Consider the following 23,282-nt stretch of genomic DNA (forward strand, 5'->3'; position numbering starts at 1 on the left):
CTGACCTCATGAAGACCATCTATCGAAAGAGCCAGACGTAAAGCAAATAATTACAGAAGTACATTTGATGGTAGTTCTGATTGGTATTATTTATTTCTTGTTTTCCTAGGTCCCAATTTCTTATCCAGTGGTTGAAAACTGACCAATGATAATTAATAGAATTATATAACCCATAATAAATTTGTCCCAGGAAAAGGTCTTTCTTATTCTTTTTTTTTTTCTTAACACTGTAAGTACCTTTGTTTATTCCAGAGACCAGTGAAAAGTAGAACCTGAGGCTGAGCGGGCGCCTGGGTAGCTCAGTCAGCTCAGCATTTGCTTTTGACTTGGGCCATGATCCCAAGTTGTGGGATCAAGTCCTGCATCCAGCTCCCTGCTCAGTGGGGAGCCTGTTTCTCCCTCTTCCTCTCCTTCTGCCTCTGCCTCTACTTACTACTTATGCTCTCATTCTCTATCTCAAATAAATAAAATCTTAAAAAAAATGAACATGAGGCTTGATGACCAGAGTAAACACAACTAGACCATGTGTGTTGAGTCCAAGATTTTTAGGGACTGTGTTGCCACCAAGTAGCTGTGGTAATGCGGGAGTCTCTCCTCCTGAGTCTATCCAATAAGGGAGCCCTTGTCCATCTCTGAGGTGGCTTCCTGCTTTGGGGTGTCTCTGAGTCTCTGCTGGGCTGAGATGGGGGCTACGGGAACTGAGGCTGAGAGAGGAGCCACCCCCTCATGGTGTGTGTGTGTTTCCTGCAGGAACACCATGCTGAGCCTTGAGAATGCAGAGCTGAAAGAGCAGATGGGAGAAGCAATGTCTGACGGATGGGAGATTGAGGAAGACAAGGAGAAGGGCGAGGTGGCATTGGAAACTGTGGTAGCCAGAGGGGGTCTGAATGAGAATAGCCTTCAGGTTGAATTCAGAAAGCTCCAGGGAAAACTGAAGAATGCCCACAACATCATCAGACTCCTCAAAGAACAGCTCGTGCTGAGCAGCAAGGACGGGAATAGTAATCTTAGCCCAGAGCTCCTTGCACGCCTGGCCCGGGAGATTGACAGAATGAACACAGAGCTGGTCTGTTCTCCTGAGAAGCCCCAATGCCAGGAGGAGGAGCACGTGACCATAAGGCCCTGCCCCAGACCCCAGAGTCTTGACCTTGGGGCTGCCTCGCCATGGATGGCCGCCAAGTAAGTATGGGTTTAGATGGAAATAGAGACCTGTGGAGAAGGCCTGGAGGTACAGTTTTTACCTAAAACAGTTCTGCTCTATGGGTCAGAAGGACTGAGCAAAGGGCTTCTTTGCCCCACAAGCAGCAGTAATAATATTCCTCACACATTCAGCCTTTGGAAAAGCTTTTATAACATTGTCTCACAGACATTACTTGGGTAATTAATTTTTCATAAATAGTGTTTCATTTTTCAGATGGCACACTAGGAATTGGGCAGCAGGCAGAAAGACCTGGTCTCTGCCCGTAAGTCTGCAGTGTGGTGGGGAAAGATGGCATAAAACAGCTGATTTCAATAGGATGCCATATAGGGATGCTTGGGACTTAAGGAAGCCCTGACAAGTGGTGTGTAATGACATCTCTGTATCACTGCCATTTTCATCACAGCCTATCCTAGGTGTCTATTCATGAGCCACAGGATTGGGCTGTTGGGATCCTCCTAAGGGGAGGGGCTTTGCTGACTATTGAGTAAATGGAGACTAGAGAGGATTCGAGGTGGGGGAGTGGAGGACAAGGCTGCGACAGGAGCATGAGGATAGATGAGGAGAGGTTTCTACCTCTCCTCTCTTTGACCGCTGAACCAATCTTTACTGAGAGCCCCTCAGTGGATTCTAGTGGCACTGTACTGTGTGCTGAAAATACAGAGATGAATAAAACATTATCCTAGCTCTGCAGGAGCTTGGAGCTGGAAAGCAAGCCACTACCAAAGGGCTTGAGGAATGCTGGAACATGAATATAGTCCACAAACCCATGAATATAGTCCACAGGGGGTCAGAAAGGGATGGGGCCGGGACTGCCCAGGACTGTTACTGCCTGGTCCCTATGCTGGCTCTTTTCACAGGTGGATAACCAGCCCCAGGCCCGAGACCCTGGGATTCCATCAGAATTTAGCCTTCCTGGATCCACCAAGCACCTGTGCTCCCAGCTGGCCCAGTGCAGACAGTGCTACCAGGACCTCCAGGAGAAGCTGCTGATATCAGAAGCCACAGTCTTTGCCAGGCCAACCAGCTGGAGAAATACAGAGTCATGCTTAGTAAGTCTTAGGTTCACCATCACTAAGACATCTGTCTATGTGCTTCTTGTAGACTTCCCTTTTCTTCCCCAGCCTCAAAACAAATTTAATCCCGACCAGGGTCCTAGAATTGTGGAAATGGTTATTTAACTTCAGTTTTTGCACCTGGCAGAGAAGAATAAAAAACAAAGCAAGTTTGCTGTGAGCATATAGGAAAGAAATGGGCTAACATCTAGGTTTGCTGATTTCTGCTATAGTCATCAAAGTGCTTTACATCTCTCAACATATACTGATAGTTTCTCTCCTCCTCTTGGTACCAAATCACATTCTTCGAAAATATACCATCACCGTTGGTTTAGAATCCATGCTTTCTCCTAGAACTTCCTACAGTGATTGAAATGCTTATGGAGCACATGAGATGTGTCTAGTTCAGCTTTGGAATTTTGTTTACTTTTAATTAATTTTTTAAATTTGTTTTCAGTGTAACAGAATTCATTGTTTTTGCACCGCACCCAGTGCTCCATGCAATCCGTGCCCTCCCCAATACCCCCCACCTGGTTCCCTTAACCTCCCACCCCAACCCCTTAAAAACCCTCAGGTTGTTTTTTAGGGTCCATAGTCTCTCATGGTTCACCTCCCCTTCCAATTTCCCTCAGCTTCCTTCTCCTCTCCATCTCCCCATGTCCTCCATGTTATTTGTTATGCTCCACAAATAAGTGAAACCATATGATAATTGACTCTCTCTGCTTGACTTATTTCACTCAGCATAATCTATTCCAGTCCCATCCATGTTGCTACAAAAGTTAGGCATTCTTCCTTTCTGATGGAGGCATAATACTCCATAGTGTATATGGACCACATCTTCCTTATCCATTCGTCTGTTGAAGGGCATCTTGGTTCTTTCCACAGTTTGGCAACCGTGGCCATTGCTGCTATAAACATTGGGGTACAGATGGCTCTTCTTTTCACTATATCTGTATCTTTGGGGTAAATACCCAGTAGTGCAATGGCAGGGTCATAGGGAAGCTCTATTTTTAATTTCTTAAGGAATCTCCTCAAACTCAACACACACAAAACAGATAATCATATCAAAAAATGGGCAGAAGACATGAACAGACACTTTTCCAATGAAGACATACAAATGGCTAAGAGACACATGAAAAAATGTTCATCATCACTAGCCATCAGGGAGATTCAAATTAAAACCACATTGAGATACCACCTTACGCCAGTTAGAATGGCCAAAATTTGCAAGACAGGAAACAATGTGTGTTGGAGAGGATGTGGAGAAAGGGGAACCCTCTTCCACTGTTGGTGGGAATGCAAATTGGTGCAGCCTCTTTGGAGAACAGTGTGGAGACTCCTTAAGAAATTAAAAGTAGAGCTTCCCTATGACACTGCCCACTTTTAATTAATTTAATATGAAGTAGTCATGTGTGGCTAGTAGCAATCTCTTTTTAATTTTTATTTATTTTTATTTATTTTTATTTTTTTATTTTTTAAATTTCTTTTCAGTGTACCAGAATTCATTGTTTATGTACCACACCCAGTGTTCCAGGCAACACATGCCCTCCATAAGACCTACCACCAGGCTCACCCAACTTCCCATCGCCCGCCCCTTCAAAACCCTCAGATTGTTTTTCAGAGTCCATAGTCTCTCATGGTTTGTTTTCCCCTCCAATTTCCCCCACCTCCCTTCTCCTCTCCATCTCCCCATGTCCTCCATGTTTTTCTTATGCTCCACAAATAAGTGAAACCATATGATAATTGACTCCCTCTGCTTACACTTTTTTCACTCAGCATAATCTCTTCCAGTCCCATCCATGTTGATACAAAAGTTAGGCATTCTTTCTTTCTGATGGAGGCATAATACTCCATAGTGTATATTGAGCACATCTTCCTTATCCATATTTCTGTTGAAGGACATGATGGTTCTTTCCACAGTTTGGTGACCATGGCCATTGCTGCTATGAACATTGGGGTACAGATGGCCCTTCTTTTCACTACATCTGTATCTTTGGGGTAAATACCCAGTAGTGCAATTGCAGGGTCATAGGGAAGCTCTATTTTTAATTTCCTAAGGAATCTCCACACTGTTCTCCAAAGAGGCTGCACCAACTTGCATTCCCACCAACAGTGGAAGAGGGTTCCCCTTTCTCCACATCCTCTCCAACACACATTATTTACTGTCTTGTTAATTTTGGCCATTCTGACTGGTGTAAGGTGGTATCTCAATGTGATTTTTTATTTCAATCTCCCTGATGGCTAGTGATGATGAACATTTTTTCATGTGTCTCTTAGCCATTTGTATGTCTTCATTGGAGAACTGTCTGTTCATGTCTTCTGCCCATTTTTTTTTATATGATTGTATGTTTTGTGTGTATTGAGTTTGGGAAGTTCTTTATAGATCCCGGATATCAGCCTTTTAAGTCTGTACTGTCATTTGTGAGTATCTTCTCCCATTCCATGGGTTCCCTCTTTGTTTTGTTGACTTTTTTCTTTGCTGTGAAGAAGCTTTTGATGTTAATGATGTCCCAAAAATTCATTTTCGCTTTTATTTCCTTTGCTTTGGAGACATATATTGAAAGAAGTTGCTGTGGCTGATAGAGAAGAGGTTACTGCCTAGGTTCTCCTCTATGATTATGATGGATTCCTGCCTCACATTGAGGTCTTTTATCCATCTTGAGTTTATCTTTGTGTACAGTGTAAGAGAATGGTCGAGTTTCATTCTTCTACATATAGCTGTCCAGTTTTTCCAGCACCATTTATTGAAGAGACTGTCTTTTTTCCGCTGTATATTTTTTCCTGCTTTGTCGAAGATTATTTGTCCATAGAGTTGAGGGTCCATATCTGGGCTCTCTACTCTGTTCCACTGGTCTATGTGTCTGTTTTTATGCCAGCACCATGCTGTCCTGGTGATCACAGCTTTGTAGTAAAGCTTGAAATCAGGCAATGTGATGCCCCGGTTTTGTTTTTCTTTTTCAACATTTCCTTAGCGATTCGTGGTCTCTTCTGATTCCATACAAATTTTAGGATTGTTTGCTCTAGCTCTTTGAAAAATGCTGGTGGAATTTTAATTGGAATGGCATTGAAAGTATAGATTGCTCTGGGCAGTATAGACATTTTTGCAATGTTTATTTTTCTGATCCATGAGCATGGAATAGTCTTCCATCTTTTTGTGTCTTCTTCGATTTCTTTCATGAGTGTTCTGTAGTTCCTTGAGTACACATCCTTTACCTCTTTGGTTAGGTTTATTCCCAGATATCTTATGGTTCTTGGTGCTATCATAGATGGAATCGATTCTCTAATATCCTTTTCTGTATTTTCATTGTTAGCATATAAGAAAGCAACTGATTTCTGCACATTGACTTTGTATCCTGTCACATGACTGAACTGCTATATTAGTTCTAGTAGTTTGAGGATGGAGTCTTTTGGGTTTTCCATATAAAGAATCATGTCATCTGCGAGGAGAGAGAGTTTGACTTCTTCCTTGCCAATTTGAATACCTTTTATTTCTCTTTGTTGTCTGATTGCTGTTGCTAGGACTTCTAATATTATGTTGAACAAGAGTGGTGAGAGTGGGCATCCTTGTCATGTTCCTGATCTCAACAGTAAGGCTGTGAGCCCCATTGAGGATGATACTTGCTGTGGGCTAGTAGCTATCTTATAGAACTGTATAGATCTCGATGTTTTAGGACTCTAAATTAGTTCAGCCCCATTCACATATTTACTGAGCCTCTGTGAATAAAGCACTTGCTAGTTTCATGGGGGCTTCTAGAGATGTTAATATATATAATACCTAACATAAAGATATCTGGTCCCCACAAAGCCTCAGTTGTTGTTGGTGAGATCACCAGTGGCACACAGAGCTCATCCTGGTGGAAGGAATTCCTGCCTGGAGTGAGTGGTCTCTTCTCCCACTTTGGTCCAAAGAAGCATCCATTCCACTTTGGCTGTAAACTCCCTGCCCCTTGAGGGCTAAGGCACATGTCCCTGAGGTTGAGGGGATATGTGGGACATTCCAAGAACCTCTGTGACACCCTCTGTCTCTTCCTGAGCAGGTGAATCCTTGGTAAAGCAGGACAGCAGCAGGTGCAGGTGGACCTACAGGATCTGGGCTATGAGACCTGTGGCCGAAGTGAGAATGAATCTGAGCAGGAAGAGAGCACCAGTCCCAGTAGGAACACAAGGGCAGGGCTCACCTGACCTCCCTGGAGTCGGCCTTCCCATCTGGGAGCTACTGGCCAGTCCCACACCTAATGAGGAGTAGGGCCCAGGGGTATGGTAGATGGAAGGGGACCAAGGACCAGTGAGGCACAGGAAGTTTGGCAGAGAGCTCTTGTCCAACACGAGGCTGAGTGTGAGTGGGAATGTCTCTAATTAGTTTCCAACATATTGCTATTGATTAAAAGAAGGAAAGTTCTGTCCAACTGGTGATCATCTAAGGCTTACTTTTTAATGAAGAGACCAGATGAGCTTGTGGAGACATGTAAACTCTAGCTAAAAAAATCTGTTTTTCCATCCTAGAAGAACTTTGACTGTAGGTACACCCACCAAACTGAAATTGAGAATAGAAAAAACACTCAGGGCAGTGGAAGGTGACTGTGCCTGGTTCCTGACCTGCAGGGCTATTGAATGGGTGGAAGTACCATGTCTGGATGCTGATAAAGCATGGGGCTGAATAAAGTACTGCCTCAACTTTCACTCTAGCGATTCCTAACCCCGGCACCAGAGCTGCCTCCAAGCCTCAGCAGTATGTGTAGCTTTATTCAGGAAGATGTCTTTGTCTTATCTCAGAGTGTGAGGAACATGACAGCCTCAGGGAAACAGCCCTGACGGAGCGGTTTCTGGGTTTCTTAGCAGCTAGCCCCCCAGGGAAAAAGACCTTGGAGAGCTCTCGAGGGAAACAGGAGGAATTCCGTGCATACGGAAAGTCGGAAAACATCTCTCTCCTGTAGAAGGACATCAGAGAACTGAAGGCCCAGTTGCAGAATGCCAACAAGATCATCCAGAACCTCTAGAATCAGGTCCGGTCTCTCTCAGTTACAAGTGATTATTCATCTAGTCTGGAAAGACCATGAAAGCTGAAGGCCGTTGACACCCTTGAGGGATCTTCGCCTCACAGTGTCACTGATGAGGATGATGGGTGGCTGTCTGATGGCACTGGGGCTTTCTACTCCCCGGGGCTTCAGGCTAAAAAGGATCTGGAGAGCCTGATCCAGAGAGTGTCCCAGCTAGAGGCCCAGCTCCCAAAAACTGGAGTAGAAGGGAAGCTGGCAGAGGAACTGAGATCAGCCTCCTGGCCTGTGTAAGGGGGACAATATTTGGACCCTGATAGGATTGAAAATGTCTAAGTTTGTGTTGGAGGTGGGCTAGCCCAGGCAGGTAGAAGAGAGAACCCAATAAGGTGATCAGAAGAGTGCCTACTTCAATGCTAGGCCTAGATCCAAAGAAAGGTCAGTAGGCCCTGCTTGGGAGACACCAGGTCTCTGGGATTTCCTCTCAGGAATCTATTAGTAAAGCGACTGGATATGTGGTATAGTAGGAAGGCTGGAGTCAGATCGCCTGGGTCTGAATCCTAGCTCTGGCACTTTCTAGCTGTTCAACTTACTTAGACTTTCTTGGCTCTTTCCTTACCTATTAAATGAGGAGAGTAAGAGAACCTATCTCAACAGGTGGTTACTGGGTTTAAATGAATTAGTACAAGTGATCAAAATTGCCTTACATATATTAAGCTCTCAGTATGACTTTGTGTTGGAATACAATACTCTGTGTTGGAAGACACTGGGTATCTGTCCTTGTTATCTGCACTGAGTATCAAACCATGCAAAAGCTTAGTGGCCTCAAACAATAATTTATGTGGATTTACAGGGCTCAGCAAGGTGGCTATTGCTTGGGGGTCTCTCCTAGGGCAGCCATGCAATGGCTTCACGTGTCTGGTGATATGATGCTCCTTGCCTTCTCTCTTTCCCCCCTTGGCTCCTTGTCTTCCAGGGTCTTTCTCCTTGGGGTGGGCCTCTCAAGTGGTCTTAGGTTGTTCCACTTCTGCATGGTGGCTGGCTTCCAACAGAGTGGAAGTAGAAGCTGCCAGGACATTTCAGAGCTACTCCTGGACTTATTACCTCAGTCGCAGTGCTCACAGAGCTTGCCCAGATTTAAGGAGGTGGAGAACAGCCTCTACCTGCCAATGAGAGAAGGAGCAAAGGCACATTGGCAAAATAACATGTGGAACAGGAATGTAATGGCCATCTTGGCAAAACAGTCTGCCGTAATAGATATGATCTTCCATGATCATCATGAAGGCATGAAAGATCTTATCTAGACTTAGAATTAAGTGATTCCTTCCCCCCCCCCAAGTTTATGTATTTATTTATTTATTTTACGTAATGTCTCCGCTCAACATGGGGCTTGAACTCCTGACCCCGTCATCAAGAGTCATGAGCTCTTCTTACTGAGCCAGCCAGCCAGGTATCCCAGAATTAAGTGATTCTAGTCACTGAACTTATTTTTATTTATTGTGTCTATTGAATATCTACTCAAAAAACACATTTAGTGTTTCTTGAGTATCAGCTGTGAATCTACACTCTACTAGTCCCATGAGAAATGTAAAATTGGGCACCATATTTACCTCCACAGGACCTACGATTCTCCTGGACATAAGGCTAACGTGCACAAAACATTGTAAGAACCACTAAATTGCTAAACTGACATCATGTATCATAGTGGGATTTACTCTTATATACTTCGGTTTTTGTGCCAGAATTCGGCCTGGGGAGCTCCTTTGAAATGTTCTCACAGAAATCTCTACTGAAGGCCCATAATTTCACATTCACTCCTTTTCATTCTTACTTTTTCCTCTTCTCTCCTGTATTAGGAAATGTGATTCCCTGATTCAGAATCAGGCCCAAGAGCTGTCGTACCTACGCCAGAAAATACGAGAAGGGAGAGACATCTTTTACCTTCTTACCCAGCATGCGAAAGATACAGTAAAATCTTTTGAGGACCTTCTTAGGAGCAATGACATTGACTACTACCTGGGGCAGAGCTTCCGAGAGCAACTTGCCCAGGGAAGCCAGCTGACAGAGAGGCTTACCAGCAAACTCAGCACCAGTAAGTTGGCCACAGGGCTTTGGCACACACTCGGTCACTCCCATAGCACCAGGCCCAGGTGGCCACCACTCCTCCACCACTATCTTTTTTTTTTTTAAGATTTTATTTATTTGTCAGAGAGAGAGAGGGAAAGAGAGAGCAAGCACAGGCAGACAGAATGGCAGGCAGAGGCAGAAGGAGAAGCAGGCTCCCTGCCAAGTGAGGAGCCCAATGTGGGACTCGATCCCAGGATGCTGGGATCATGACCTGAGCTGAAGGCAGCTGCTTAACCAACTGAGCCACCCAGGTGTCCCCTCCACCACAATCTTTTAACACAGGTCCTGTTCCATTTCATTTCCTGGGGCCATTACAGGATCAAGACTGGCTGGTGGGGAACACTGAGGAGAAACACAGGATTCGGAGGTCATGATTGCAATGGCAGAAACTGGAGCACTCATGCAAGTGACCTTTAGGGAAGCAGGCTGTGTCCATCCACTGCTAAGGGGGAGAAAGGGAGAAGAGATTGGAGGATGTCATCATAGTGAAAAGAGCCTGACCTGAGAATTGCAAGACCCCAGTGGTGGCCTGGATGCTGCCATTAATTTGCTTTGGGCAATGGTTTAGCCTTTCAATGTCTCTTTGTTTATCACATGGTGTCATACATGAATATAATTCCAGTATATTTAAAGTACACTTCCCTTTGGACGTGGTTTGGGCACTGAATGTCATAGTGCAAGAGTTAGGAATATGGGTTATTATTGGAGTTCTTTACTTAGAAGACCTTTCCTGAGAGTACCAAGAGATAGCGGGATCAGTCTTGGGGGCCAACCATCCCACACACTGGTGGCAGGTGCAGAGGTGGGACAGGATAGAGCAAGAGTGGGCTCTCCACGAATGCTGTGATGAGACACAGAGCGTGTATCTGGGAGTGAGTCTGTGGCAGGCTTAGAAGGTGGAATATTCCAGAGAGAAGCTGAGCAAGTGTGCTTCAAACTTCTTTGCATTGATTTAGGGTAGAGGAAGTCCTGAGGCTGATCACGAGGTCAGGGGAGGTCTGTCTGTTGAGTTCAAGAGAGCCCACAGGTCTCCCCTCTGAGGATACAATCTGCAACCTTCCCAAGTAATTCTCCTACATGACTTGGACATACATAGAGGAATCACCATTCTGTACCCAAAGATGCTCTTGAATTTATAATGTAGGAAGTGGGATCTATTTAATTTCTTACCATGTCTTTCTGAGTTTGGCTTTCAGAGGATCATAAAAGTGAGAAAGATCAAGCTGGACTTGAACCGCTGGCCCTCAGGTAACTTGAAATAGGATCTGGTAAAGGAATCAGGAACAAAGCCCAAGGGGTCCAGGGTGACTGTAACTTTACAAATTGGGGCAGGGAAATGCTGATTATAACATGATCATTTATTCATGAGACACGTTAGCCTCTCTTTTGCTATAATTCTGTTGATTTCTATTGGGTAATTATGCTCCAGGCTTGGTAACCTAGACTCAGTCTGACCCAACAGTAAACTAACCAGGTTCCAGGGGTCCTTGGCACCCCCAAGGCTCTCCTCTGCTTTCTTCCTGGGTGTTTAAAGATGAGGCTGCACTGCTGAGTTGACTTATGCTAAGCCACATTGGCAGCTCATTTGGTAGTAGTCCATTTCCTCTGGGGGGAAAAAAGAATTGAAGAACCATAATGTAGTTCCTTGGGGAGGTGGGGGAAAGGCCTGAGTGTTGCAGACTCCTGGGAGGCTACGGTCTCTCAGGAACCAGTTTTCAATGAGTCACTGCAGAGAATCTTACCATGTACAGTAAAATATGGGCTCAAAATCCATAGCTGTAGCCTCTAGTCCAAGCCCCTCTCTGTCAGAAGCCTGCTTTAGACCATGTGGTGCTGCTCTAAGTCCCTGGGGTGAAGAGCAAAGCATTTTGGTTTTGTTTTCATTGCTAATCCATCCCGGACACATAGCTGTGCTGTACCTCAATCATCCACATGATTCCACGCATCCTGTTCTCGGTTGTCAAGGGCAATGCCAGACTGCTATGTGTTTGTCACCGCTTACCTTCAGTTCCTTGGAGACTGGTAACCAGCAGTTCTTGGGGCCGCACTTGGAGCAGCTGTGCCTTACGGGGATGGCTGAGTCTCTGCTAGTTTGCTGAGTCTCTGCTAGTTTCCGGCGTCTCATGTGGCCAGTGCCCTGAGTGGTGATTGCCCCTCTTCCTCCCACTGCACCCGACCTACTCTCCACCCCCTAATCAGTGATAGGTTATTTTGATGGTTCTTCACAGGAATGGTTCCCTTGACTTAGGTGTTTTTTCCCATGTGCCTGGGTCAGGACAAGTTGGGCCGGTGCCCTTAGCTTCACCTATTGTCTCCTTCCGCCCCACTAGGCTCAGCAGAGAACTGCAGGAGAAGGAAAAAGTGATCGATGTACTGCAGGCCAAGCTGGATGCCGGGTCCCTCACTCCCTCCAGCAGCCACGCCTTGTCGGACTCCCAGTGCTCTCCCAGCAGCTCCTCCTTCCTGTCTGATGAGCTGGAAGCCTGCTCTGACATGGATGTAGCCAGTGAGTACACACATTATGAAGAGAAGAAGGCACTGCCTGGTCACTCAGGTAACCTGTTTCTCGAGCCAGGCCTTGTAGATCCTCCCTGGTGTGTGTCAGGCTAAACGTGGCCCTGGGACCAAGCACCAAGTACAGGCCCCAGTGCCTCAGGATCTTTGCTCTGCTCCTGCCTCCGGGGGGTGTTGTGGGGTCTCCACTGGATTTGCAAGCTGGTATACCCAAGGGAAAGCACAGTGGGAAGAGCGAGAACATCCAGGCAGGCTCTTCCCCATTGTCTCATGAGCACAGACTGTCTGTCTGACTTCCTTCTTCAAATGGGACATCATCTCCCTCCTGCAGAGGTCTTGCTCACTGCATGTCCTGAGCTAGTGTCCCCTGGGTATCTGCCAGCAATCATGGATGCTGTTGCTCCCATCTGGTACTTTTGGAAATGCCATTTTCACAGTATCTTGGTCTGGGCCCCACTCTCACCTCTCAGGTCGTTTGCCTCCCTCAAGAAGGGAGGCAAACAAGGAAATGAACATGACTCACAGTGTTTGTGCTTGGTGCTTTCCCAGAAAGCCAGGCCCTGCCCTGGTACCCCTGTCTCAATAGATGGCCAGATTCCAGTTCTTTGTCAACCACCGAACATTTTCTTTCATTCATGGGTTTTGTAGATTCCACCATCATTCAAGTCATTCTGCTGTACTGTCTTCTAAGCCATCAGCAACCAGTGAGCCTCGGGGGCTTAAAGCAGAACCCAGCAGCAACCCCATCAGCTTGCCAGCTCCCCAGACCCTCCCCCACCCAGGAGGCTAGCCAGACCCATCCAGGTATGCGACAGCCAACACAGCGGGAGCGCTGTTTCCTTTCCTTCAGCAGCCTGTTTGACTTTTCTTCAGGGACGAATGTTTCCACTGTCAGAGGCTTCTAGGTATCAGATCCTAGATGAAATCAAGAGGCCTTCCTTGTCCACCAATTGTGTCTGCATTTTCTTGGTTCTAAATATTTTAGGCAAATCAGAGATCTGCAGTAGACTTTGATCAGAATACCAATTTTGACCAGTAGTCAGCAAATCGTTTTAAAGTAAACATTTTCATTTCTTTCTTTCATTTCACTCTGGGGAGCAAAGAGGCAAAATGTCTCTCCCATGATTATAGTCACCACAGAACAAAAAGAAAGTCACTTCATGGCTAGCCTGGAAGCATTACCCATTTTCTCTTCAGGGCGAGCCTCTGCAACAACTAGGGATGCTTCAGGATCCTGCAAGATTCTGTTCACATTATATGGTCATTCATTCATGGATTTACGAGCAGCTGGGCAGCCCTTGATATGTACATTGTGCCTGTCCTGCAGCCAGTTGGAGGGGTACATTTCATTTAGCTACCCCAACTTAATTGCCAGGAGTGTGCTGTTCAGTTAGAGCCCCACACCAGTGATGGCAAGAAGGCAAGCCTTGTCCCTGCCTCTTACCTCTTGCCACAACCGGCTGGCTGCCCTCGGTGTGATTTGTCGTAAGGTGCCCGCAGAAGGCACATGCTGTCCTTCTGTAGCTCCCATTTCTCCTGAGAGCCCATCAGCCAAAATCTTAAGAAGGGGATGTGTCTGACCCTTTCTGAGCTGGGGCTCGAAGTTTCTGGGCCAGAGTAGGCAGCAGCTGGCCCAGGAAGTCATGGGAAATCTGTTTGCCTAGTGCTGTAGACATCCGTGCAAATGCTCTGGGGTCAAATGGAGCAGAAGGCCAGGGGTTTTAAAATTGGAACGCCTGCCTGAAGGATGCCTAACCTGTGTCACTGGGCAACGTGGGTATCCTCACAGTGTTTCTCTGACAGTGTATCAGCATCCCGGGGGGAGGGATGTGATTAGAGTGTACTCATTGTTTTCCATGGAGGCATTCTCCACAGATCATTCTTTGTTTCTGCTCCCTCTGCGGGCTTCCTGCCATATAGTTGTTTTTAGGAAAGAGGAGATAGATTCAGACATCAGAATGTCCCAGACTTGTCCATAGATGGGCTACATCATGGTCATCTGTGGAGATCTATTTTAAATGCAAATTTGCAAGCCCTCTTCCCAAAGTTTATGACTTAGTAGTGCAGAGCCTGAAGCAACTGCACGCATTAAGAATTTTTCCTAAGTGATTTGAATGCCTGGACTGGCATGCAAGCTATTGTGTCTGAGTCATTTTACCAAGACCTTGGTTTTTCTTTTGGTGAATGAGTGCATTGGTTTGAGATTTTCAGGTTTGTCTGCATAAGACTCGAATGACACGCATGAGGAATGCACATTTCCCCACAGTCCTAGCCCGCTTCTGCCCTCCTCAGGGTGAGCCCTTATATTCTCAGAGGAGTTCCAGGTGTAGGGAGCCTTGTCACAGGGGCAAGGACTGACTCACGCCCAGGGGTGACTGGGAGCATTAACGTGCAGACGTCCTGACCCCTCTGTGCCTGGGACAGCTGGGAGAGGCTCTCATAGCTGCCTGGGATACAGCTACGCTACCTTGCCTACTTTAGCTGGTTGTTTCCAAGATGAGCATAGAATATGTATGCCGGATGTCCCCAGCGAGGGAGAAGGAGGAGGGGTCCACTAAGCCTGGTTTTTGGGTGACAACCCTGGCCCTTCACCTTGTCAGCCCACACCATGCTGAATGATACCCTCCCCTCAAGGAGACATCAGGACAAGAAATAGTTTCATCTTCTTCATCTTTTCCCCATTCCTTTCTTTCTAATGACATGTCTCCTTTCTTCCCAACTCTATGTTTCTAGGCCTTCACTTTCCCCCCATACCCACACTGATTAGCCTTCCCAAGTCACCGCTGCCCTCATTAGCACCCAGCTTCCTGCCTTTCAGCCCCACTGGCCCTCCCCTCCTTGGCTGCTGTGAGACGCCTGTGGTCTCCTTGGCAGAGGCTCAGCAGGAGCTTCAGATGCTGCAGAAACAACTGGGAGAAAGTGAGCACTTCCTGTGGCCTTCATGTGCTTGGGCCAGGCTGCCCTGCCCATGTGGCCCTGCATGGCTTTAGCTTGGTGGTGGAGTTTTGAAAAATGACCTAGGGTGTGCACGTCACCAGCAGGAGACTAGCGGGTGGCCCTGCTTGCTTTTTTTGGGAAATACCTTTACTGTTGTCTTTCTGGTATGTGTATGTGTGTGTGTGTGTGTGTGTGTGTGTGTGTGTGTGTGTGTGTGTGATTGTTTTGTCAGGCCCTAGACCTGCTCCTGTCCTGCTGCTGCCAGTGTGGGGTACCACCAAGTCTGCTGAAAGCCTGACACACTGGTGACGTGCCTGCAGGCAGGGCATGGGTGAGAGCTTTTGTGCCTTGCCTATGCGAGACAAAGTGGCCATTTCTGGGGAGTCCTTTCCATGCCTCCTACAGTCTCCTGCTGTGAAACATGCTCTTCATCAATTTTGGCTCCTAACATCATTAGGTTGAGGGTGTGAAGGGTAGTAGCAGAAGAAGGATTCAGAAGAGGTGACAAAGCCCCCCTTCCTAGGGCACATGGTTCATTTCTACCCTGGGACAGGTTACAGATTGGTGGCTCGGACCGGAAGCACAGGCTGTGATACCTGATTGTAAATTCTGTCCTCTGACTCCCAGAGATCATTGATTATATTGATCATAACCGTTATAGGCTATGTATGGTCATCTTTTTGGAAAGGCTTTGATATATGTCTGGGCTGGATGACTCATTGTCAAAATTGTTGGTGTGGGGTTATTTATAGCTTAGAAAAAAAGAAGAAAAACCCTCAAATGAGGAATTTGCTCTCTAATAATGCTTTAAAAAAAACCCACTTAGAAATCAGTTTGATGTTACCTTAAAACCACATTCTGTGCCTTAAAAAAATAAAATAAAATAAAATAAAGGCTCAGATGATCCAGAGATTGATGGTAAGGGAAACCAGGCACAGTGTCCAGTAACCTAGGACCACAGCTGAGAATTCATATACCTGAAGCCCCCATCGTCATTTAGCCCAGCTTGTTTCTTATGTCAATCCTGAAAGTGAATACACTCTCTAGTCTACTCTGTCCCAGTTTGATTCTCAGAACCAATTAGATAAGACCCTTTATAGGAGAGTTTGTACAGCTCCCCTTTTTGCAGGCAGAAACATCTAGAAGACTGCCTCCTGCTTATCACAGCTTTACCCAGGTGTAGCAATCTAGGCTAACCCAGCAACACAAACCTGGTCTTCCTAAGCCTCACACCACTTGCATGATAGGTAGAGCCTGGGCAGGGAACTAAGGCTCGGGGAGTAGAGCTACTTGTTTAAGGTTACTAGTAAGTGGGAGAGATGGGCTTGAGTCCAGGTCTTCTGCTCCCAGTCCTGTGTTTCCATGATACCTTTTCTGTCTAGGATGGTTTTGTTACCATCCTGCTCAGAGCTAAGCTCAACAAATTCTGGAAGCCCCTTGAAACAATCTTTTCTCTATCTCTTTAGAGATCAGTAGACAGTTCATCAGAACCTCTGATCTAGAATTTGATATTTGACGGATAACAAATTTGTCCCATATCAAAATGGCAAGAGTGATCTCTAGCTGACTTTTCTTTTCCTTTACCTTTCCACATTTGTCAGTTTGTCTTTGTCCAAAAGGAGAGATAGGAGACATCTGTGCATGAAAAAGGGTCTGTTGATATGGGATCAAGTCATACTTAGTCTGAGCCATTGACCAGAGTTTGGATGGTCCCAGCTTTGGTGAGCAAGATTACAGCCCTGTCTTTTCTATCCTCAAGCACAGGCCTCTCTGAGGGATGGCAGCTTACTAGTGTTCTTTGTGTGCTTTGAAGCAAGCTTCCATGTGGACAGTGGTGCATGGCAGCTTCTTGGGGCAGCGTGGGGCAATGATCTCCTTGTGTTAGAGTCTGTCTGGCATCTTTGCATGGTTTAGGGCATGTGCTCTCTGTTGTGTGGCCTGGGCAACCAGGAATGTGAGAATGCTGATCGCTGTTACTGATAGACTTGGAACAGAACCTTCTACAGCCTTGGTTAAAATGTAAGCTGTCAACAACCCCTGATTTCCTCCTTTGCCTTGTGTTGGGCTGGGGAGGAAGGGGGTGTGAAAGAGGTAAGAAATCACATCTTTACAAATCCCAACTAAAATCTAGATGTTGAGGGTCACGTGGGTAGCTCAGTGACTCTCAGTGAGTTAGGCATCTGACTCTAGACCTCAGCTCAGGTCTGATCTCAGGGTGATGAGTTCAAGCCCCACATTGGCCTCCATGCTGGGCATGGAGCCTACTTTAAAAAAAAAAAAAAGATTCAGATACTGACATTTTTCATCCCCCAGTGATGCAAATGAACATCTATTATTTTGCATATTGAGGAAGGAGAGACCCATGATGGGTACTTCTCAAACTTTGCTGCCAATGAGAATCACCTGGGATGGTTTTAAAACATCCAGTGCCCAAGCTGTATTCCCAGTTAAGGCAAAATCTCTGGGAGGTCCAGGCATCAGTATGTGTTTGATTACATTTTGCAAGGTGACTGTAGTATGTGGATAAGTTTGAGAAACAGTTACAAATGGAGATGAAATTTGACAAGTAGCCAATTGCATTATCCCCTCAGAGGAGTTTGGCTTGGTTGGAGGGAATGAGGACCTCTTCCTCTTTGCTTAGGTCAAGCTATCTGCTTACTATGCTGCCCATGCTGATAATCCCTGAAGGAAAGCAGTCTTCTGAATAGGAATATCCTAAACTACAGCCATGCCCATCTCTGTCTGTCTTTCCCACAGCCTGGACTTCTTTTCACAAAGAAGCAGAGATGATTTGGCTCAGGGGAAGGCCCATGATTTCCTAAGATCTATGAAAGCATCAGCCTATGTTAAATGAAAGTTCTCACATCCCTCCATAGATGCTAGCATTGAGCACATACATCTATGAATAGGAATGTGCTATATCCTCCAACGTTGGGACTGAGTTCTCCTTCCAGAACATTCCTGGACTGTATCGTGAGGAATTTTAGTAGAAGCCAGGAGTGCAGCCTCTGGACTTTTCCTTTGTGTTCACTGGTGACTTCCAAATACTTTGTCCATCCTCCGCCTCTTGGTGTCTCATGCCAGCAAACACATGAGGTGAAAGTTATAGCTTTTAGGTTATGGTCTTCATCTAACTGGTATTCCGCAATGGACTGGGATTTCTGACACCGCACATGTGCCCTTTGCTGTCCACTCTTAGCAATCCCACACTTCCTTGCTGGAAGGACCAGCAATTCCAATCCTCTCTTCCTCACTCTGGTTTCTTTCTGCCCATCACCATCCATCCTGCTTCCCCAGCGGCACTGCCAAGCAACTGTTTAGAAGCCAGTTCTTCTCACTCTATCAACCCCGCCCAGCCCCACTCTCCTCTGAGAGGCAGCCCAGAACTGGGAAGAATCCTGGAGCCTGGCTACCTGGGCAGAGGCAGCCAGTGGGATGTGATGAGGCCTCAGAAAGGGAGTGTATCAGGCGACCTGTCCTCAGGATCCTCTGTGTGTCAGCTTAACTCCAAACCCACAGGTAAAACATAAAGCCAAACAAGTTGGTCTGCAAAATGAAATCTCATTTAGAGTCTCCTAGCTGGGCAGGGACATTTTTCACTTCTCTAGTCCCTGGCTTACAGAGTGGGGGTAAAATGACAGGGTCCTATCTGTGCTGGACCTTTCAAAGTGCCACGCTTCAGCCTCCCTGCCCAGGGCCTCAGTGCTGTTTGGGAAATTGGGAAAGTCAGAGACACACCTTGTGCTCTCACGTTCATGTCATTAACCACATAGGAGAAGTTTATATCCACGGACTTCTACCTTATGCCTCCTCTCTGAGGCTGGAGGAAGAGCTTAATGCCTCATTAAAGAATATTCCGTCAAGTATCCATAAGAATAATGATATCAGGATAGAGTGAAGTCTTCCCTAACACACTCAGGAGAAAGTCACACTCAGCTCACCATACATATCCCGATACTTCAGTTATTTTTCTAAACCATGTGGAACTCCCTCACCCTCACCAGTTACACTAGTCACTGTACACTTACATTTAAAACTCCATCATACTTTGGGGTGCCTGGGTGGTGCAGCTGGTTAAATGTCTGCCTTCAGCTCAGGTCATGATCTTAGGGTCCTGGGAATGAGTCCCACACTGAGGGCTCCCTGCTCAGTGGAAAGTCTGCTTCTCCCTCTCCTTGCCCCCCCCCCCCACCTGCTCATGCGCACTCTCTCTCTGTGTCTCTCTCTCTTGCAAATAAATAAATAGTCTTGAAACTCCCTCAACGTAACTGTGTGTAGGAGGCAGCCCCTGGGGCATGCTTCATGTAGTCTGTCCTGGGTTTGACAGCCCGTTTCCTCTTTAAGCAAAGTCGCTGTGTTCCTGAGTGCCCATGTGAGAGAATGCAGTTGGTGGAAGTGTGGGGGTGTTTAGGGATCCTGCTGAGGAGCCACTGGCCATGCCCCACTTCCACTGGGCCCCCCCTGGTGACCCGGATTCCTCATCTCCCACCTCTCCTCCGTCCTGATGGGATGGCTGCAAGGGCTGACCTGCTGGGGGAACATCTCAGAGAGATCCGGAACCTGCACCAGTGCCTGGAGGAGTCCATCTGTATCAATGACTGGCTGCAGGAGCAGCTTGAACACCAGCTCAGCTGTGCAGCCCGTGGGAGTGGTAGGAGAGGCCCAGAGCCGCCCACGCTGCCACGACTGGGGAGCCTCTGGAGGTTGGGCTTCACGCTTTCCAAAGCATGTGCTGGGCTTTCCTCTACTTGCTCCTTCCAAACAGTCCGGCAAGGCAGGGGTCAGGTGCTCTTATCCTCACTTAGAGCTAAAAGAGTACTTTCCTCCTGGCAGAGCTAACGAGGCATGTCTGCAGGACATCTGACTTCCCAGCCCGTCCTTAGTCTGCTCGTATATGTGCCTGGTGACCTCTCTGCCTTGTCATGGGATTGGCACATGGTGGAGCCCGCTCAGCGGGTGCCTTCCCACAGCCACTTACCAAGGTGGCCGTTCCTCCAACACTCTCCTCTCGGGCTGGGGTCCCTTGGAGGCCATTCCTTCTACATGCCTTGTCCTTCCCCCAGCCCCAAGGGGGCTCCTGTGGGGACAAGAGCCTCTGGAACAGCTGCAGCTAGGGCACATGGTGGGGCCTGCAGAGAAACCAGACATTTGGCTCACCAGGCTTGGGATCCAGGCCTTTGGGGATCCAGGCACTCCTGCTGGGTTGGGACAGTATTTCTGGAAGGACAGAATGGGTAGTTTCTGGAAAGCATCTGTTACCCTAATGTGTAACATGTCTGCTTACAATTTCTGGGGCAGGATCTACCTCCAATTTCTACAGCCCCAGCCTGGAACCCACACCTCAGCTCTACAATGAGAACAGAGTCCTTAAGGAAAAAAACCAGAGCCTTCAGGCTCAGCTGAGCCATGTTTCTAGAGGTGGGTGGTAAAAGCCACACACTGCGCTCCTTCCTGGTCCCTTTCCTCCTGGCCACTCCAAACACCTTTTGAAGCCAAGAGAAGAAGGTGGAGATAACAGCTAACCAGGTCCACCAATCCAAAGTCCCATGCGGTTCTCAGTCTAGAAGGGGCTATTTCCTGAGAGGTCCCAACCGTGGGCCCTCATGCTCTGAGGTTCTAGGGACAAAGATAGCCCTAGAAAACCCACCACCTCTGTGCAACCCACAGATACTCAGATACTCAGCCATTAGTTATGAACTGAATACCAGTTAGGTGTCAGTTCTCCCTGTCCAGACTTTACTGTAGCCTCATGTATCTCTCCTGGTACTGAGCTGCCATCCCTGTCTCCTCACTGCTTCCCCTCCCTCACCCACTCTGGGCTCCTCTCTGCTCAGTAATCCTCAGGACTCTCCCTGGAAGCACCAGCCAGATGTCCTCCAGAGCATTCCCAACACTATTCGATGGGCATCCAAGGGAGGGGGGCATCATTTCCTCTGTGACCTAGGGGCAGCTGACCTTAGTGTCAATTGACTTGATCAGATCAGTATATGGTCAATAAAAATTATATTTATCTGCAAATATTTATTGAATAGCCATGAAAGACTAATACTTTCCTAAAGGATTAAGCCCAGAATGAAAGAATGTTGTGGAACGGGAAGAGACAACAAGTGATGTTTCTAAATCTGCCTCTTTGGAGCAGGAATGTGTGAGGGAGAGACGGAGGAGTCACAGAGAAGAGAGAAGACACAACTGTTAAACCGCCATTGCATGCTGGGACAGGCTAGCACAGACCTCAGTGTGGAGAAGTCACTAAGATGTGGACAAGCATGGTGGGCCATGCCCAGGGACCTCCCCCTGGTAGACTGACAGCTCCTGCAGCCTGGTTCTCAGAGCCCCTGTCCTTAGTCTCTGGGAAATCATGCAGATTATTGAGATTCCACAAGCCCAGAAAAGGACAGATGTCCCCATTTTCAGATTGATGAATATAATGTATTCAAAAAACTGTAGACAAGAAGTCTTGATGTTGCTCTTCGGCAAAATTAAAGAAGGGATTATCACATAGAGGGTGTGTGAACTTAGAAAATAGTGACCATTAGAAACCACAGCGTTTGGGGCACCTGGGTGGCTCAGTGGGTTAAGACCTCTGCCTTTGGCTCAGGTCATGATCCCCTGCTTTCTGCTCAGCGGGGAGCCTGCTTCCCCCTTTCTCTCTGCCTGCCTCTCTGCCTCCTTGTGATCTCTATCTGTCAAATAAATAAATAGAATCTTTGGGGGGAAAAAGAAAGAAAGAAAACACAGATTTTGGGGCACCTGGGTGGCTCAGTTGGTTAAACACCTGTCTTTGGCTTACATCATGATCCCAGGGTCCTGGGATTGGAGCCCCCTGCTCAGCAGGGAGAGGAGTCTGCTTCTCCCTCTCCCTCTGCTTCCTCCTTGCTGCTCCTGCTCTCTCTCTCTCTCTCTCAGATAAATAAATAAATTCTCAAAGAAAAGGGAGGAAGGAAGGAAGGAAGGGAAGAAGGAATGAAGGAAAGAAGGAAGGAAAGAAAGAAGGAAAAAAAGAAACCACAGCGTTTTCTCTAATAGCAGGGTAGACCTTATGAAAGCAGATGATCAGGGGCATTGCAAAGATGGAGGCTCCACATTCCCCAGGGCATGTGGATGTAGTGAGTTGACACCCTCTGCTTTTCTGAGCAGCTGCAGCATCAGCTTGCATTCCCGTTGCCTTAGTTCTTCGTGTCAGGATGGAGGAGCTTGGGCTCCTTGTCCAGCCAGCGTCTGCCCCCCCAGTGTAAGCTGTCCTGTATTCTGCTCCCCAGAGCGCTCCCAGGAGATGGAATGTCTGAGGGAGGCCCTGCTGTCCTCGAGATCCTGGCTTCAAGAGCTGGAGATGGAGCGCCAAAAGGGGGAACGGCAGCAGCTTCTGGAAGACTTGGAGAAGCAACAGGAGATCTTGCATTTACAGGAGGAATGCGTGTCCCTCCAGGAGAAAGACTCCAGGTAAGGGGGAGCCCAATAAGAAGGAAGGGGGCCCTGTTTTTAGATTTAATGGGGGTATTGACAAGATAGGTATTGGAGCCTTTTGGGGCCCTCAATTTCCCCTCTGCTATTCCTGATTTATGGATGAATTCGAGCAGAAGGAAGGACTTCTCTGAGAATGCCTTTTCACTCCAAAGTTGGGAGAGTAAAACCCTATTTTACAAGGTTCAGCATATCAGGGGCACCTGGGTGGCTCAGTCGGTTAAGTGTCCGGCTGTTGATTTTGGCTCAGGTCATGATCTCTGGGTCATGAGAATGAACCCTGCGCTGGGTTTGGCACTCAACTTGGAATCTGCTTGGGGTTCTTTCCCTCCTCTTCTGCTCCTCCTACCGCTTGCAGGCAAGTGATCTCTGTCTCAGATCAACATTTAAAAAAAGGGGGGGCGGTCAGCGTATCAGATCCTGGAGAAAAAAATGTTCTCACCCTTCCCATTAGTTTAAGGATATTGGTCTCACTGTAATGTAGGAGGCATCCCCACCAGCCATCATGCACATCCCCGACACAAACCCTATGACTGCCTATCACCAGGAATAGAGCACCATAGGGGCAGGAAGAATACAGAGCTTGCGTTTCTGCTCCCAACTAACGTAGCTAATGGCATGACATTAAGCAAAGTTACTTCACCTCTCATAGTTTCTGTTTCCACATCTGTAAAGTAAAAGTAATGGTCCTCACAACCCCTGGTTGACATCTAAGGCTAAAGCCCTGTGATGTGAAGGTTGGCTGACAGCAGGTGGCCTGGAGGGGTCGAGGGGCACCAGGCACTCAGCGGGCCCTTGCCTCCCCCATGTAGGCTGCAGCACACGCTTGCCCTCCTCGGCAGCAGTGTGAGGAGAAACAGCAGCTCTTCCAGTCCCTCCAGTCAGAGCTACAGATCTATGAGGCACTTTATGGCAATTCCAAGAAAGGGCTGAAAGGTATGTGTTCTCCCTCTCCCCTCCCCAGTGAGCTCCCTGCTCTTGCTTAGGATTCTGGTT

At 47.2% G+C, this 23,282-nt stretch overlaps 1 pseudogene; it reads left to right on the forward strand.

Annotated features, from left to right (window-relative positions):
• LOC125097306 (myomegalin-like) overlaps positions 1 to 23,282 on the forward strand; it is a 91,807-nt pseudogene that overhangs the window by 56,191 nt on the left and 12,334 nt on the right.

This window comes from Lutra lutra, chromosome 4, assembly GCF_902655055.1.
Source record: "Lutra lutra chromosome 4, mLutLut1.2, whole genome shotgun sequence".
In the NCBI taxonomy this organism is placed as follows: Eukaryota; Metazoa; Chordata; class Mammalia; order Carnivora; family Mustelidae; genus Lutra; species Lutra lutra.